This window comes from Chelon labrosus, assembly GCF_963514085.1.
Source record: "Chelon labrosus genome assembly, chromosome: 15".
NCBI lineage: Eukaryota > Metazoa > Chordata > Actinopteri > Mugiliformes > Mugilidae > Chelon > Chelon labrosus.
In genome coordinates this window covers 24,970,391-24,985,423 of record NC_140348.1, presented here as the reverse complement: position 1 = coordinate 24,985,423, position 15,033 = coordinate 24,970,391, and positions in this window count along the sequence as shown.

The following is a 15,033-nucleotide window of genomic DNA, read 5'->3' as shown; positions in this document are numbered from 1 at the left end:
AGTCGATCAGATCAGTACTGACGCAAGAAGGAAACGAAAGAATGTCGTGAGATATAACAACCATGTATGGCATGCCTTAATCATGTAGAGAGTTTTTAGGTTTTTTTTCTTGCTCTTATTGGAGAGTTGAGAGGAAATAAAATGGTAAAGATGGGCTTGAACTGGAGACATCAGGATCCTAAACTCCTGTTTTGGGACGTGGGGTTGCCTGTCCTAACACTCAAAGTTTCCGTGGAGTGACATAACCCAACCCCTAGTAACCGACCCACTGATCAGCAGCATTTCATAGTTTTTAAGAAACCCTTGTCATTCAGGTCTGAGGTTGTTGACCTCTTGAGGAGCATAGATTGAGCGTCTAATGGGAGGAATAGTTGGCTCTGTCGTGGAGAACGGGGAGGAAACAGGGAATGCTTGATGTTTGGCTCCAGCTTTCAGAGCGGAAGATAAAAACTTGAGGATAACTCTACTCCATGTGATCCCGGCTCATGGCTGCTGTGTGAATTTCCACTGAGGAAGATCCACGTTGGCTTCGATCAGTCAAACTGACTGAATGCTGAATGTGGATGCTTCACCTCATGCTCCAAGCAGATTTTTAGACTCCTCCCTGTAGAGGAGACGCAACGCTTTTGTGAAATATTCTTTTTTTTTTTTTATCATCACAAAAAATAAATATCAGTTTTAATTTACCTAGTGTGTTACTTATATCGGCTCCAGAGAGAACCAGGTCTTTATTTGAAACATGGTTTATATTATGGACATGCTTCTTTTGATTCTTGCATGTTTTAGTGTTGATAAATTCAGTATATTGAAGATCTCTACTGCACAAACTCCATCATTGCAGAAAAAAAGCTGTTTTGTTTGCATGGAGCTAACAATGGTTGATTTTTATTATCTTAAACATGTGTCTTCCCTGTTAAGGATGTGGACGATTAATTAAAATCCATTTACTCCACCATAAAAGGGATGGAATTCCATTTACAAAGTCTGCATCCGAAATAGATGAACTGTTAAGATTAAAACATGCACGAGAAGGATACGTGAGCTGATCCTGCATCCCAGCACCTAAAGTACTTTAGCACAGAATGGAGATTTAAAGTGTGAACATGCAACAGCAATGATCAAATATTTGACAACTGTCGGTGCCGGTGACACAATATTGTCGTATCGGCTCTCAGTCTGTCAGAGCTGACGGCTCTGTGGTAACGAATGAGAGCAACATGTGTCATTAGAGCCTGAAGTCATAGACACAACAACATCACTGGGGCCGGTGTGAAATGTCTCTCCCAGACCAAACACAATTTGTCATACGGCCCGTCGGTGAGGCCGTCCGTCTAATGTGACTGTGCGCAAATGCCACCGCAATTACACAGATTAGGATGGAAGTGTTTGTGTACGGTGGTGATTGTCATGTCACGAGGGTACATTTAGGCCACTTATTGAATAAATAGGCACCTTTTTAAGTTAAGCATGCATCAGAGCCTTACCAAGGTGCACGGAGGAGGAAAAGAACAACTTTGTAAGACTGGTGCGTTTGGTTCGTGGCCTTCATCAGGGTAATCAAGATAGTTTCTTGATTGGACAGGTTCAGTGTCGCCAGATTATCGTATTTAGATGAGACTGATCACGTGACAATAACAACATGGACGCCTCAGGGAAGACAGGTGAGGAGAACAGTGGGTTAAGCTGCAGTACATGGAGAAGGTTTCAGAGAAATATCAGTGTTCTTTTCAGAACTCTTTAGGGTATTATCCAGTGGCAGACCGTGCATTTTCCACCTAGGCCTTCAATCACCTCCAACCTTAATATGATCGTTATGATGCCACTGCTATAGAAACCATCAGCATCATATGAATATGCAATTAAACAGGACGTTTATCGTAGACGGATATCTCATACAGCGAGATGAATGACATTACTAAAGCGAGAAACTCACAATTCAAAAAGTCTTCTCTCAGTCACTGCAGCTGTGCACCACCGCCTCATACGTCAAATGCAGCAGAAGCATCGATGTTGACCGAGTAAAATGGCAAAAATATATATAAAAGATGTAAATATAATAATTAATTGTAAAGGCCCTGGCAGAGTTCTTTGACTCCAGCATTGATGGCCCTGACGGCCCACCACTGGTATTATCTTAGAATCCCAAAACATGTTGCATGGTGTTCTTCAGGTGTACACATGACCATATATTACTGGCTTTTATTGACTTATTTAATCGTTGTTTGACCACACCAACTGGATTCAGCTGCCGCGCTTCACTGAAATAACAGAAATGACTGAAGAAAACAACTTTCTGGATTTATAGCTTGGCATGTCACAGTTATACACACACACACACACACCCAACAGATGGAGTGTGTCCGGTGGAACGGTAGCCCCTGTCAGCGCCCTGAGGCCCCAACGAGCCCAGCTATCCTCCCAATCCAGTGCCTCCGTCCTGTTCCGAGGCTCTGCGGGTCGAGTGTGTGCTTCCTGCCATCTGTGTAAGACTGGGTGGGAGGAGAGGTGACTATTCTGGTTTCCAGTTCTCATCCATCTGTCCAGTGTGGGCAGCTGGAAGACGTTGCCTCCCGCAGGACAGATGGGATCATCCCGCTGACATCTGACTTGTTAATAACTAGTATTAGTCTTTATCTGGCAGTGCCATTTTTAGATGCAACTTTCTGATCCTCAGTGGATTTTAGAGGTGTCTTCTTCTGCCTACACACAGATCTGTTGAAGTGATATCGTGGAGGACTGATAACCAGAAACAAGCCAGCAGCTCAACCAAGTGAGATACCTGGGTGTATCATCATTATTATTATTATTATACAAAAAGATGGAGCTCCACATTGCAGGCTTATACTGATGAGTCAGTGAAGAGAAATAGTTCCTTGGATGGAAGGTTAATAAATGTCTTGCTGATACAGATAAGGATTGTGTTGATTAGTTCCCTAACCAGGACAGAAAACACTGTGCAATACATGTGATTGTCCAGAAAGGTGTGTTACCTAGGATGTAATACAATCACGTTACAGCACACTAGCAGCATCAGGTCCAACACTATGCCAAGGGGCTTGTGCACATGATCCGAAAACCTTTCTGATTCTACCACACTTGATGCCACTTTAGGACAATGTCAAATTATGTCCAAAAAAAAAAAAAAAAAAAAACAAGCTGAAAAAGATTCATAGAGATTCCTGAAGACATTTCACCACTCATTTAAGTAGCTCAAAGCCCAACTCTCCACAAGTGCTTTAGAACTGAAGAAGCTTCTTGAATGAAACATCTTCAAGAAACTCTATGAGGCCAGTTGCTTGTTTTTTGTTTGTTTTTTGGATAGACCATGACCTGGATGACTGAGAACCTTCACACACAGTGTACTATAACCCTCTCGGTGGCTGCAGTAACAGATAATAGTAAAACGCTCCAGGCTGGCTCGCCAACAGCCCAATATCACAAGAGAAGACGACGGTGGGAGCAGTAGGAGTGGATTAGGTGTCTGTTCAACAGCGAGAGTTTGATAATTTAACTTATGCCTACTTCTTCCTGTTTGATATTTAGGTGAAGTTCTAGTGAATGAATGTTGGATGTGTACATTTCTTTGCTTCTCTTTCTTTTTGTGCACGTAGTATGTAGCAACAAATTTCAAAACAGTTTTTCTGCAGATCATCAGGCTGTCAAATCAAAAACTTGCTCTGCAGTCTATATTATTTTATTCACACATTATATTACTTATTGACATCTCTAATGTCTCTTTGACTAACCCATTTCCCCCCTCCCTACACATTATGCACTGGACAAAACACGACCAGAGATCACAGTGCAGGTTAGCTGGTTATGCATGTGCTTTTGCTATAGTCTAACTGTGCCGCAGATTTGTCTGTATCATAAAATCATCTGAGCCCTGAGCCAAGACTACAGACGACTACGTTCACATCATCAAGTGCATTAGTAGTAAGAGTAATGGATGCATTTAATGCCTCTTACCAAAAGGCTATTATACAGTATTACAAATCTAATAAACTGTGACAAATAAATAAATGATGCAGAAAAAGATTTAAATAAATTATCACCAAAAGCTTAAACACACACTCACGCACACACACACACACACACACAAAAACCACTTCAAATTCAGACTGGCTGGTGCCTCTGTAGCCCCAGGGGTGTGTGTTGCTACCTTAATGACGTACTCAGATCCAGCTAGAGCTGTAACGTCTCTTCAGCCTCACTTAGGGAGGAAGGCTCTTCAGCAACTGATCCAGGGCTTCCTCCTCCTCCTCCTCCTCCTTTGCTCCCTGCTCTCTCTCTCTCTCCCTCATTTTTGTTTCATTCATGCTGCAGCGTCTTTTAGTTTCTCACTTTGTTTTAATGCTTCCTTTCCACTACCATTACTCTGTATGTTCTCATTCCAGCCTCTCCCCTACTCTTTCTTATTTTCCCTGAGGTCAAAGGTCGTACTCTAATTGGCTTAATGGACTGTTCCAACCTCATACCCTCAGATCTCAGGTCAGCCTTTATCAGAGGCCAGTGACGACCTGAGAGCAACAAACTGAGTAAACAGACAAGTGCTGGACTCGAAGCTGCCATCCAGCAGCCAGCTAGAGTTACTGAGCAGTTCCCTCTGTGGATTTGACCACTAGTCAACACAAATATGTCCTGGGCCACAGTGAAAGAGCTGCCAACTCAACTGAGCGTCCTCTGTAGTGGAGTTAAGTTTCGTTTTGTACTAAACACCGTATGTTTTCAGGGAGATATTTCTAATGTCGGGGTTTGCTCTTTAGCCATGTGCATAAAATTTGCTATGTGGAGATAAATTTCATATTTAGTTTTATTTTTGTCTCATAGCAGGCACGTTAACAGCAGTGACATTCATTCACTCTTTATGACGCAGTACTGCCACCTCTCAGTTTTACCCTCTGGCGTACCAGGATATTTCAACTCGTACCTGGTGAGATCCGGTGTTCTCACAAACAATGAGCTTACTTTTGTTTTGTGATCAAGTCTGGGCTGTTTGTTAGAGAACAGGTGATCGGAATAAGTTCACTCAAACTCAAGATGGTAACAGGTTAACAGAGATCAAAGCCTCTATTTTAATCCAGTGGAGTTAGAAATCTAAATATGTCAAAAAGGAGTCATTACATTAACACTCTTCCATTTTATTTAGTATACTCACTCATTCATCATTTAACTGACAGCTAGAACCTTCTGGAATCATGCACTATGTACGATCAGATTCTAAAAAATATATTTAGAAAATGCAACAGAACCAGTTTTGCCCCGGGAGGAGAAAAGTCGCATAATTGAGAAAAATACAGAAACCAGTCTTTAAGAATCTCTGTATGTATTTTATATGTAATCATTGAATGGAATATTCTGTGCAGGTTGATTACACACCTGCAGACAACACATTATGACAGAAGTATTGTATAAAAGACTTGGTTTTTCAGGTTTGAAGTATTGTTTTGTTTCTTTTATTCAATTCAGTTTAGATTGTCTCAAGATGCTTTACAGCATCTGGTCTGAAACCCCGAAAGCAAGCATGAAGGCGACGGTGGCAAGGAAAAACTCCTTTTAACAGGAGCAAACCTTGAGCAGAACCTTAAGCTCATATGCAGAGACCCATCTGCCTAAGGCCGGCCGGGTAGAGACAGAAAAGAGAACTTATTGATGTTGAAGCCGATGATTGGAAGCTTGCAAAATGTTTAGTCTTTACTTACTGTTACAGTGAATTTAGCATTATTGTTAAATACTGTTTACAGCTAGTATATGGAATAAGACCAATAGATTATGTACCAGCATGGCCAGCACAGTGTGTGAACTCTGGGCTTTCCAGCTCATAAATATCTCTGAGTGTGACAGGCCTGAGAAGCATGCAGTCAAGAGCTTCCGACCAGCTCCAGGAAGCCTGGAGAAACGCACTCATCCAGGAGTTATGACGGCTTTCTTAAGCCTTGACCTTAACTCAGAATGCACGTTCCACAACTCTGTCCAATTCATGCTCGTTCTGTGAGTGACATTCCCACAGCGACAGTCTGAAACTGCCAGGACTTCTTGAGAGGAGTTCCAGGGGATTCTCAGGATCTGAAAATCACTTTAATAGCTTTCTTATTTCGTGGGTCATGTCCATCTGCCAACTAATGTCACATCCATCCACCGATGTTCAAGATTCAATTTAATAACCTTGTGAAACACAAGATTTTATATATTGTATTGTATTGGGAATAATCAAGTAATACAAATAACAGAACTATGTCAGTGGTAGAGTTTTGGGATGAGGAAAGAACCTGCTCCTGATTTACTTTCCCATATATTTCCTCACAGATGGTTAATCAAGTATTTTAGGGTGCATTAACATGTTTTTATTTTGTTCCTACTCGTTATAAATCGAGATAAAGTTGTGACACGTCCTCAAAAATATCTTCTTGCAAACCGTTTTGTGCTTTTGTGGGAAAAACTGGATTTGAAACATGAGCAAGTGAGTGCAGCATTTATTGCCGTTCTGTGGTTCATCCACACCAATGCATGTCAGGTCCAGAAGTTTCCCAGCAGAACCCTGAATTGTCAGAAGATGGTCGATGTTATTTACTTCTCCTGTCAGTGGTCATAATGTTGTGGCTGCTATCCTTTGTCAGGGTGCTTACTCTTGCAAAGATGCTTCAGGTAAACTACTTGGTTATATAATTATAGGGTAGTTGTATCAGGGCGGGGTATCTAGTGTTCCAAGGAGTGATTACAGTCGGGCTGAGATCAACCTTTTCAGTCGGGTTCAGCTTCATTCATTTGTTCCAGTGTAAGACTGGTTTTGGAACGTCAGAATAAGATGTGAAAGGAACCTAACTGCAATCGTGCAACTGTGTTTTCATCCACTGACCTGCAAGCAAGTCACAGTGAGATGACTAAATCGACCACAGACATTGGCGAAGTGGGGGTAAAGAGTAAAGAGCAGAAAACCTCTTGTCTGGAAAATGAAAAGATGAATCATTTATGGTAGAATCCAAACTGACCCGATTGCTTTCAGGCTCTAGTCAGACAAACCATCCCCAGCTGCAGTTGCAACCGCACCTCTGTGATAAAAAGTTGATCATATCCTGGTCTTGGTCCACGAACTGAGGCTGACAAGGCTGCAAGAATATGTGCTGTATCAGCGTATCATCTGGAACTGAGACAGAGTATTTGTGTTTTTTCTGGCTGATTAATGAAAATCCGCCAACGACTTCTCTGTTGACGGATTTTGTGATGAATGTGATGCATAGATGTACGTTTGTCTTGCTAATGTTTCAGGTAGTAATGAGAGAGGGCAGCACAGCATCACTCAACAAAGTGTGTGTGTGTCTGAGAGAGAGAGAGGGAGAGATAGAATTATGATATGTTTGTGTCAGTAATAAGTGGAGGCAGCACAGCATCACTCAACAGCATAAACAGTGTCAAAGTTTAAAGTATACCAGACCTCCCTCTGCCTCACCCGCCTCACCCACCTCCCCCCCCCCCCCTCTCTCTCTGCAACACACACACACTCCATTAGCAGCCTGATCTTGTCTGGTCATTGTCATCTTCCCACCCAGGGATGGCAGCGCACTATCTGGTGTGTGTATGAGTTCCTTTTGTACTTGCATCATTGCATTATCCCTATATTGTGAGGATGGGACGCATTGTTGGGAGCCCCCACCCCCCACTCCCCATCCACCTGGAAGTGACAAAAAGGAATCACTTAATAACGTAACTCATTAAACGTTATAGGATCAAAGTTGTGTTCAGGTTAAGGCTCAGATTAGAAGGGTAGTAGTTTTGTTTAGAGCTTGGTGTGTGTGTGTGTGTTTGTGTGCAGGTTGCAATTTTAACAACCTTTAATTGACTAAACTTTTGTTCGACATGCGAGGGCCACATCAATCCAGCGCCAATTACAAGTGGCTTCACGCCGACCGGGCCCCCGGTCGCTGTGACAACCCGGATGATTGATCACCGACGGCAACGATTCTCTAACCTGATCAGGCAAATTACCGTGGCGACCGCTGGGGCCATCTGAGTCCCGCACCTCGAAATTAAATCCACCGAGCTCATCACCTCGTCTCAGTGACACTTCTACAAAGACACACACACAGAACTCTTTTATTTATTTATTTATTTTTCACACTCTTGTCGACACACACATCAAGGACTCGTCCACACACACACACACACACACACACACACACACTCTCTCTCTCTCTTTGCCTCACTCTGTCTCCGTCTCTCACACCCACACAAACACACAATCCGCTTCCTTCTACTCTCGCCTTTTCCACACGTAGAGAGAATCTGCCCGGGCCTCTGGGGGCCCCGAGCACCAGGTGATAGGGACGATGGGGGACATGAAGACGTATTAATGTACTAAAGACTTAATGAACCTCCATCTAGTGCAGAGGCACGGGACAAAGAGGGGGAGGGAGAGGGGGAGGAGGAGGAGGGGATGGTGTTTACTTTATTAGTTTACAGCAGATTAATGGGGATAATCATTTAAGCGATGGAGATGGATTACCCTCTCAAAGCTGGCCATGGCTACACACAGCCGCCGCCCACACACCAACACACACTCACAAACACACACACACACACACACACACACACACACACACACACACACACACACACACACACACACAGCTGATGAGCCAGGTGGAGGTGTGTGTGGTCTGGTCTTCACATATAAAGCTGGTATAGAGGAGATTTTGTCTGGTTTGAGGCATTTTGGACTGATTCCATATTTATCACAGAGAATTTATCTGGACCACACTGGACAGATTGATCAGGCATAACATTATGACCACCTCAGAGAATGGACATGGGCCTTCTGAGGGTGTCCTGCGGTGTCTGGTAACAGGATGTTGTTAGTGGGGGGCCTTTGAGGGGAGGAGCCTCTGTGGATCATCCCACAGATACTTGATCAGTTTGGGATCTAGTGAATTTGGAGGCCAGGTCAACACCTTGTGATGTTCTTCATGTTTTGTTTTTTTAGTTGTTCCTAAAGTGTTTTTGTGTGTGTGTCTGTGTCAGGCTGCATCCTGCTGGGGATGGCTGCTGCCATCAAGGAGTGTCATTGCTATGGGGTGGGGGTGCCTGGTCTGGTCTGGTCTAGGTGGGTGCTACATGTCTAAGTAACATCCACACCAATGAATGCCAGGTCCAGAAGTCTCCCAGCAGAACGTTGAATCGTCACAAGATGGTCAATGTTATTTACTTCTCCTGTCAGTGGTTTTAATGTTGTAATCAGATTTTCAGTTTATTATTATTAATTTCCCTGAGAACATGTTGCAGAGTAATCACTGACTGGTAAGTGACACATCGTGTAGTTTTTAGGTGACAGGACTTTCCTTTTTGTAAAGTTCTTCCTTGGTGTTTCTTGTCTGTGTTTCCCTTCCTCTGATTGGTTGATTGGTTTCTCCTTGTGGCTCCGCCCTCATTCGTTTCACCTGTGTATCATTAACCCATCTGCTCATGAGTATAAATAGTCCTGCCTCTGTCTTTGCTCCCTTTCAAGTTGTTTGCTCTGGTACCCCTGGTTGTTCTGCCCTTTTCCTTTTTTCATTGTGTTTCTGAGTTGTAGTCTTGGTTTTGGTCGTCATCTGTTTTTGTAGTTGTGGTTTTATGTATACCCTGCCTTCCCTGCACCGCCTTAAGTTGTGGGTTAGGTTTAGAGTTTTTTATTAAAGTCATTTTGCTTCCTGGTTCTGCCTCCCTCTGGCTATCAAGCATCACACTGCTAGCCTGAAAAAACATGAAAAAAGAAAATACATAGTGTGAGGACAGACACCACAAACCAGTCCGTTAACACTGAAAACACAGATTAGCATTTTCTTTATTTGAACAATTTCAGAAATTTCCTCAAAATGTGAGCATCATAAGAAATAAAAAGTCGTTTTTCCGACTGATCTGGATTCAAGCTTCAACTTTATTCCTTTTTGGAAAAGCTCCAGTTTAACACTTGGATTGTTACACGTCTTAGTTTCAGATCTGCTGTGCTCCTCCCTCTGGAGCCTGAAGTGACTCGTCTTACGTCTTACTAAAACCTAAACAAATTCCGTCGCCTCTTGACGTGGCTTACAGCGAAAACGCCGCTCCACTCCTCAACTTAACCCGCCTCTGATTTTATTATAGTAATGCAGGTAATGCAGCAGAGGCTACTCCAGGTTTGCAGCCGTGAATAAACATTTAGGCTAATGAAAATATGAAGCGTGGCCAGGGCCTGTCGCTGGGCCCGCTGGATGATTGAGTTTAGCGTTGATGTGGAGCTGATGGAGAGAGTGTGCTGCTCCCTGAAGGAAATTAAGACGCCATTTTGTCACCCACGTCTGGCCTCTAGGAGACGAGATATTGCTTCTATCCGCCGGCAATAAAAGTGTCACACACACACACACGCTTACACACACAAACACTTATTTAGAGCATCTACAGTTAGATTTTCTTTTCTGTTTATTCTCATTCAGTCCTTCATCGTAGTCACCGCGTGGTTTATACCATTCATAGATTTATATTTTATCTTTTTACCTCCTAATTTACACAGTCAGGAATCGCTGCAGTACCTGTACGTCATGCACGTCACAAATAAAACCTTAAATCTTGAATCCTGGATGCTCACAGACGTGCTAGTCGACACAAACACTGCTATGCACGCAAAGCATATATAAAAACGTACACTCAAATGCAACAGTACGCTTAAAATATGCAAGGATACAGCACACGAATGAGCAAAAAGCGGATTTGCACACTCATTCAGGGACAAACGCACAGACACACAGAAAAACACGCCATCCACCAAGAGGTTTAATTACTGTCCTCTCTTTTGGTTTTCCTGTCTCCTGCCCACTGCTGCAAGATAGATCTCAGTGTCAGAGCGGCTGACAGATTGAGACAGAGCACAGGTACCACTGCATATGCACACACACACATATACACATGTGAGCAGAAACCCTACTCTCTCTGTTCTTCTGTTTTCAGCATCCCCCCCCCCACTTTCTCCACACACCTCGTCTCCCCTTCCCCTCTTGTCTCCCCCGTCTCCCCCGTCTCCCTCGCTTCCATGGTTATGGGGTACACAGTGTGAGTAAATACTCCTCCCGAGTCAGACTGGATGATTTGGATTAAAGCCGAGTAAATCAGCTCGGTTTACAGCAGAGCATGCACACACAAGTGCTCCATATAAACACCACTTGAAGTGAAAGAGCGGCCCATACATTTAGCTGGCTGCTGGTGGAGTGGATGGTAAAAAAACAAAAAAAAAAAAAAGAGGCACAGTTCTTCAAAAGAGTCGTAGCAAGAAAAAAAATTAAAATATATCAAGTATTTATTCATAGTTTTCTATTAAATCAAACAGATTTCTGGATTATATCTCGTCAGATATTAAAAGACTGTGACTGGATGCTGTGAACGCCCACGTGGTCCGTTGACCACTGAGACTCCAGATTAAATGAGGTTTGATCATTAACATAACATCACATCAGCGCCTCTAAATACGTCCATATAAGGCATTTAGTTCCACCCCGTTTCTAGCCGTGTGTTTCATTCACAAAAACGAGTAAAATAACTAAAAGCCTAGAAATCAGAGCATAAAGTTAGACACTAAGACCTTCTCTCGCAGACGTCCGTTAATGGATGACCCTGGCTTCCATAAAGACCCTGTTGATTTACTGGATAAAAATAAAACATGCTGATAACAAAAGTTGTCTGTGACATTTCCATAAACGGTCACAATCAAGTGTTTCAGGCTTCTCTGTTGAAAACAAACTGAACTCATCCAGGAACCATTTTTTTTTTATTATTTCATATTACCATAGAAACATAGTCATGCATCAACATGAATAATTTAAGATGAAAAATGAAATGCAGAGACGCATGTACACGTTCCAAGGCATTAGCTTTGCATTTCATTGTGGTGTAATAAACCTCCTCCTGTTTGTGTGTTTGTGTGTTGGGGTGTGGGTGTGTGTGTCTGTGTGTTGTGTGTTATCCCTTGTGTACTGTTCAAAAACACTACCATTTCATACCGTTCATGGATTAAAAAAAAAAAGGAACTAACTTTTAACTGCTGTAAAAAAAGAGATCAGATAATTATTTTTTCAACTTTTCTTGCATAAATCTGTTAAAAATCTTGCAAAACTAAAAAAATTTAAAAAACAAACAAACAATTTTAACCCTTTAAGTGCCAATTTAAAAGATGAAGTCCCTGATTTTGGGAGGGGAAAAACACAAAATGACATAATTTCAATATAATAAATGATCGACCTGTTATCACAGTCTTGGATATGTCAAAGATTAGTAACATCATTGACTTTGACGCATATTTATTTTTTGTGCAGCATCAGATTTTCAATAAAACTCCTTACGTACCATTCGTAAACTGTAAAAATATACAAATTTAAGCAAGTTTGTTTGCTTAAATCTGTTAAATTAACCTCAGTCCTGATCAAAACTACTAAATATTAAAAAAATTCTAAATTTTAACTCTTTAAATGCCAATTTAAAAAATAAAGTCAGTAATATGGGGGGAAAATACACACAAAATGATCTATATTCGATATAAAAAAGGATTGACAGTAAATTTCACCCGTCTTTAGTTTTATATTTAGTTTTGGTTTCATTAATGCATCATATCCTGCATGTTCAACTGTATAAAGGGATATAATAACACAGTGTTAGCACGGCTTGTTTGTCCTCTGGGTTAGATTCAAGACTCCAGATGTTTATTGTCATGTGCAGAATAAAAACAGCAGTTTAGACCATGCAATGAAAAGCATGCAAAAACCAATGGACTACAACCAGGTGAAGGAGAAATTAATTAAACTGGAATCCTAACACCTTGAGACAGTGCTCTGTGCCTTGTGCTGCAGATCCAGTTCAGTGGGAGTGACGGGGAATGAGGCGGTGTTGTTGTGTGAACTGTTCAGGAGTCTGACGGCCTGAGGGTAGAAACTAGTTGTGAGTCTAGTCGTCCTTGATTTCAGGCTCCTGTAGCGTCTCCCCGACAGCAGGAGTGTGACGAGGTTGCGTTGTCCTTGGTGATGTTGTGTGCTCTCCTGATAACACAGGGTCTCGTGCATTGTGTCATTAACACGCAACGATGAGACTGAACTGAGGCAGCAGCAGATGTTTTTGTGATTAATACGAAGATTACAATCCTGTGATTTAAAGAAAACACAGTGAGGAAGCTGCACATACACCACTAAAACAAAATGTATTTAAGGCTCAAGTGTCTCTTTGAGTTTTCTTCCAGATATAACTGCTAGTACAGAAATAATGTTATGTGAATGCTCTTCATATGAGGTGAAGAGAAGTGTTAAAACATGGTCATAGTAACTGAGTAATGCCTCGTTTAATATAATTTGAACGTCCCTGGGGGGTTCTTCTTCAGGAAACAGTGAAAATAATTCCAGGAAATGCTTCATGATGAATAAAAATGTGTTGGAAAACAACGTGCAGTCTTCAGCTGATGGATTTTGTGTGAAACTGAGTGACCTGCAGCAGAGCAGAGACTCACTGTGTGAGGCAGGAGTATGCAGAGTGTTGTTAGCTTTGGCTGAATTTAGACTTTAGTTCATTCCCAATCCTCTGACCCCTGGAGTTCATTCTTACCAACATCTGCGGTCGGAGCACGCCCCCTAGTGGCTCATGGCAGTACAGTTATCAGAATACAGGTCCTAATGTTAACAGCATCAGAGGTGAGAGAATAAAACCAAACCACTGAGACGTAAGTCCTGAAAACTGCAGCAATGTGAGAGACATTCAGACACTAGTGAGATAAACAGAAGAGGAGGAAGAGAAGAAGAATGAGAATAAGATGGAGGAGGAGGAGGAACAACTGTGCCAACAAAAGCAACCCTTCCTGCTTCTTGTGGCCTATGGACAATCTAACCTCTCTTAGTTAATATGTCACACAGGTCAAAGGTCATAACCAACTGTACCTGCAGGTCCTTCATCAGTATGTGTCAGAGTTTATTAGAGGTCATGACCTGAGAAGGTTTTAAATTCAGATTTGCACCAATGTTAAATAATCTCTTAACCTGCATGTCTCAGTCTTTCAATGGTCTGAAATCTTACTTTGTAAACTCTGTAATAAAGACAGAGGGAGGAGGTGGGAGAGTCAGAGGTCACATGACTGAAGATCTATCATGTTACCAACATGAGTCTGGGTAGATGTACTGTAGCTGTACAGCCAGCCTGTACCATGATGATACCACCAGGAGGTGTCAGCAGAGGAGCAACGAACAGCTCAGGATGGGAAACAAGATTTCATTCTGCTAGGAACAAAAAACACAAGTTTTATAGATTTTAGTTGTAAACTAGCAACACAATCCAGATCTGCTATAAACTAAACTGAAGCTGAGAGAATCAGCAGATGTTTAACTGTATGAAAGGAAATGGATTCACAGTGCAGTGTAATATTCTAACTTCAGAATAAACACAGAACAGGATGTCCACAGAAATCAGCTGTATCTGGAGACATCCATCATCACATCAGCAGCAGATTAAAGACATTTAGATGAGACACCGTGCAAACCTTTAATCAGCTTCAATCAACTGTCCCAGCAGACCCCGAAGGATGGACGAAGAGCTAAAATAAATACAAAACCCAGCTAGAAAGGTTCTGGAGGAAAATAATCTGTGCAGATGAGGCTGAAATTAACCTGAGAAACTGTTAGAAACCCCCAAAAACATCATCCAAACCATTTCCAGACCTTCAACAAGACAGTGATCCAAAACGGCATCGCACTGTCAGTCTGCAGAGAACTGAACTGAAACTGAGGCTGGAGACAACGACGACTTTATAGCCTGAAATGACGTTTAAAAAGAAGATGCTTCACTTCCAGTTCTGTCAGAGGTTCATGGGATCATAAAGTTGATGCCGTCGCTGCATCAAAATCCTACATAGACAGAATAGTGCTCTTTATTCCTTGTATTTCCTTTAACATTCATCTGAGCTTACCTGGAGCAAACCATTCATAGCCAGTATGGGTACTGTTGTTTTTTTTTTTGTTGGTTTGTTTTACAGGAACTGTTCCGTATTGGTTTTACAATATG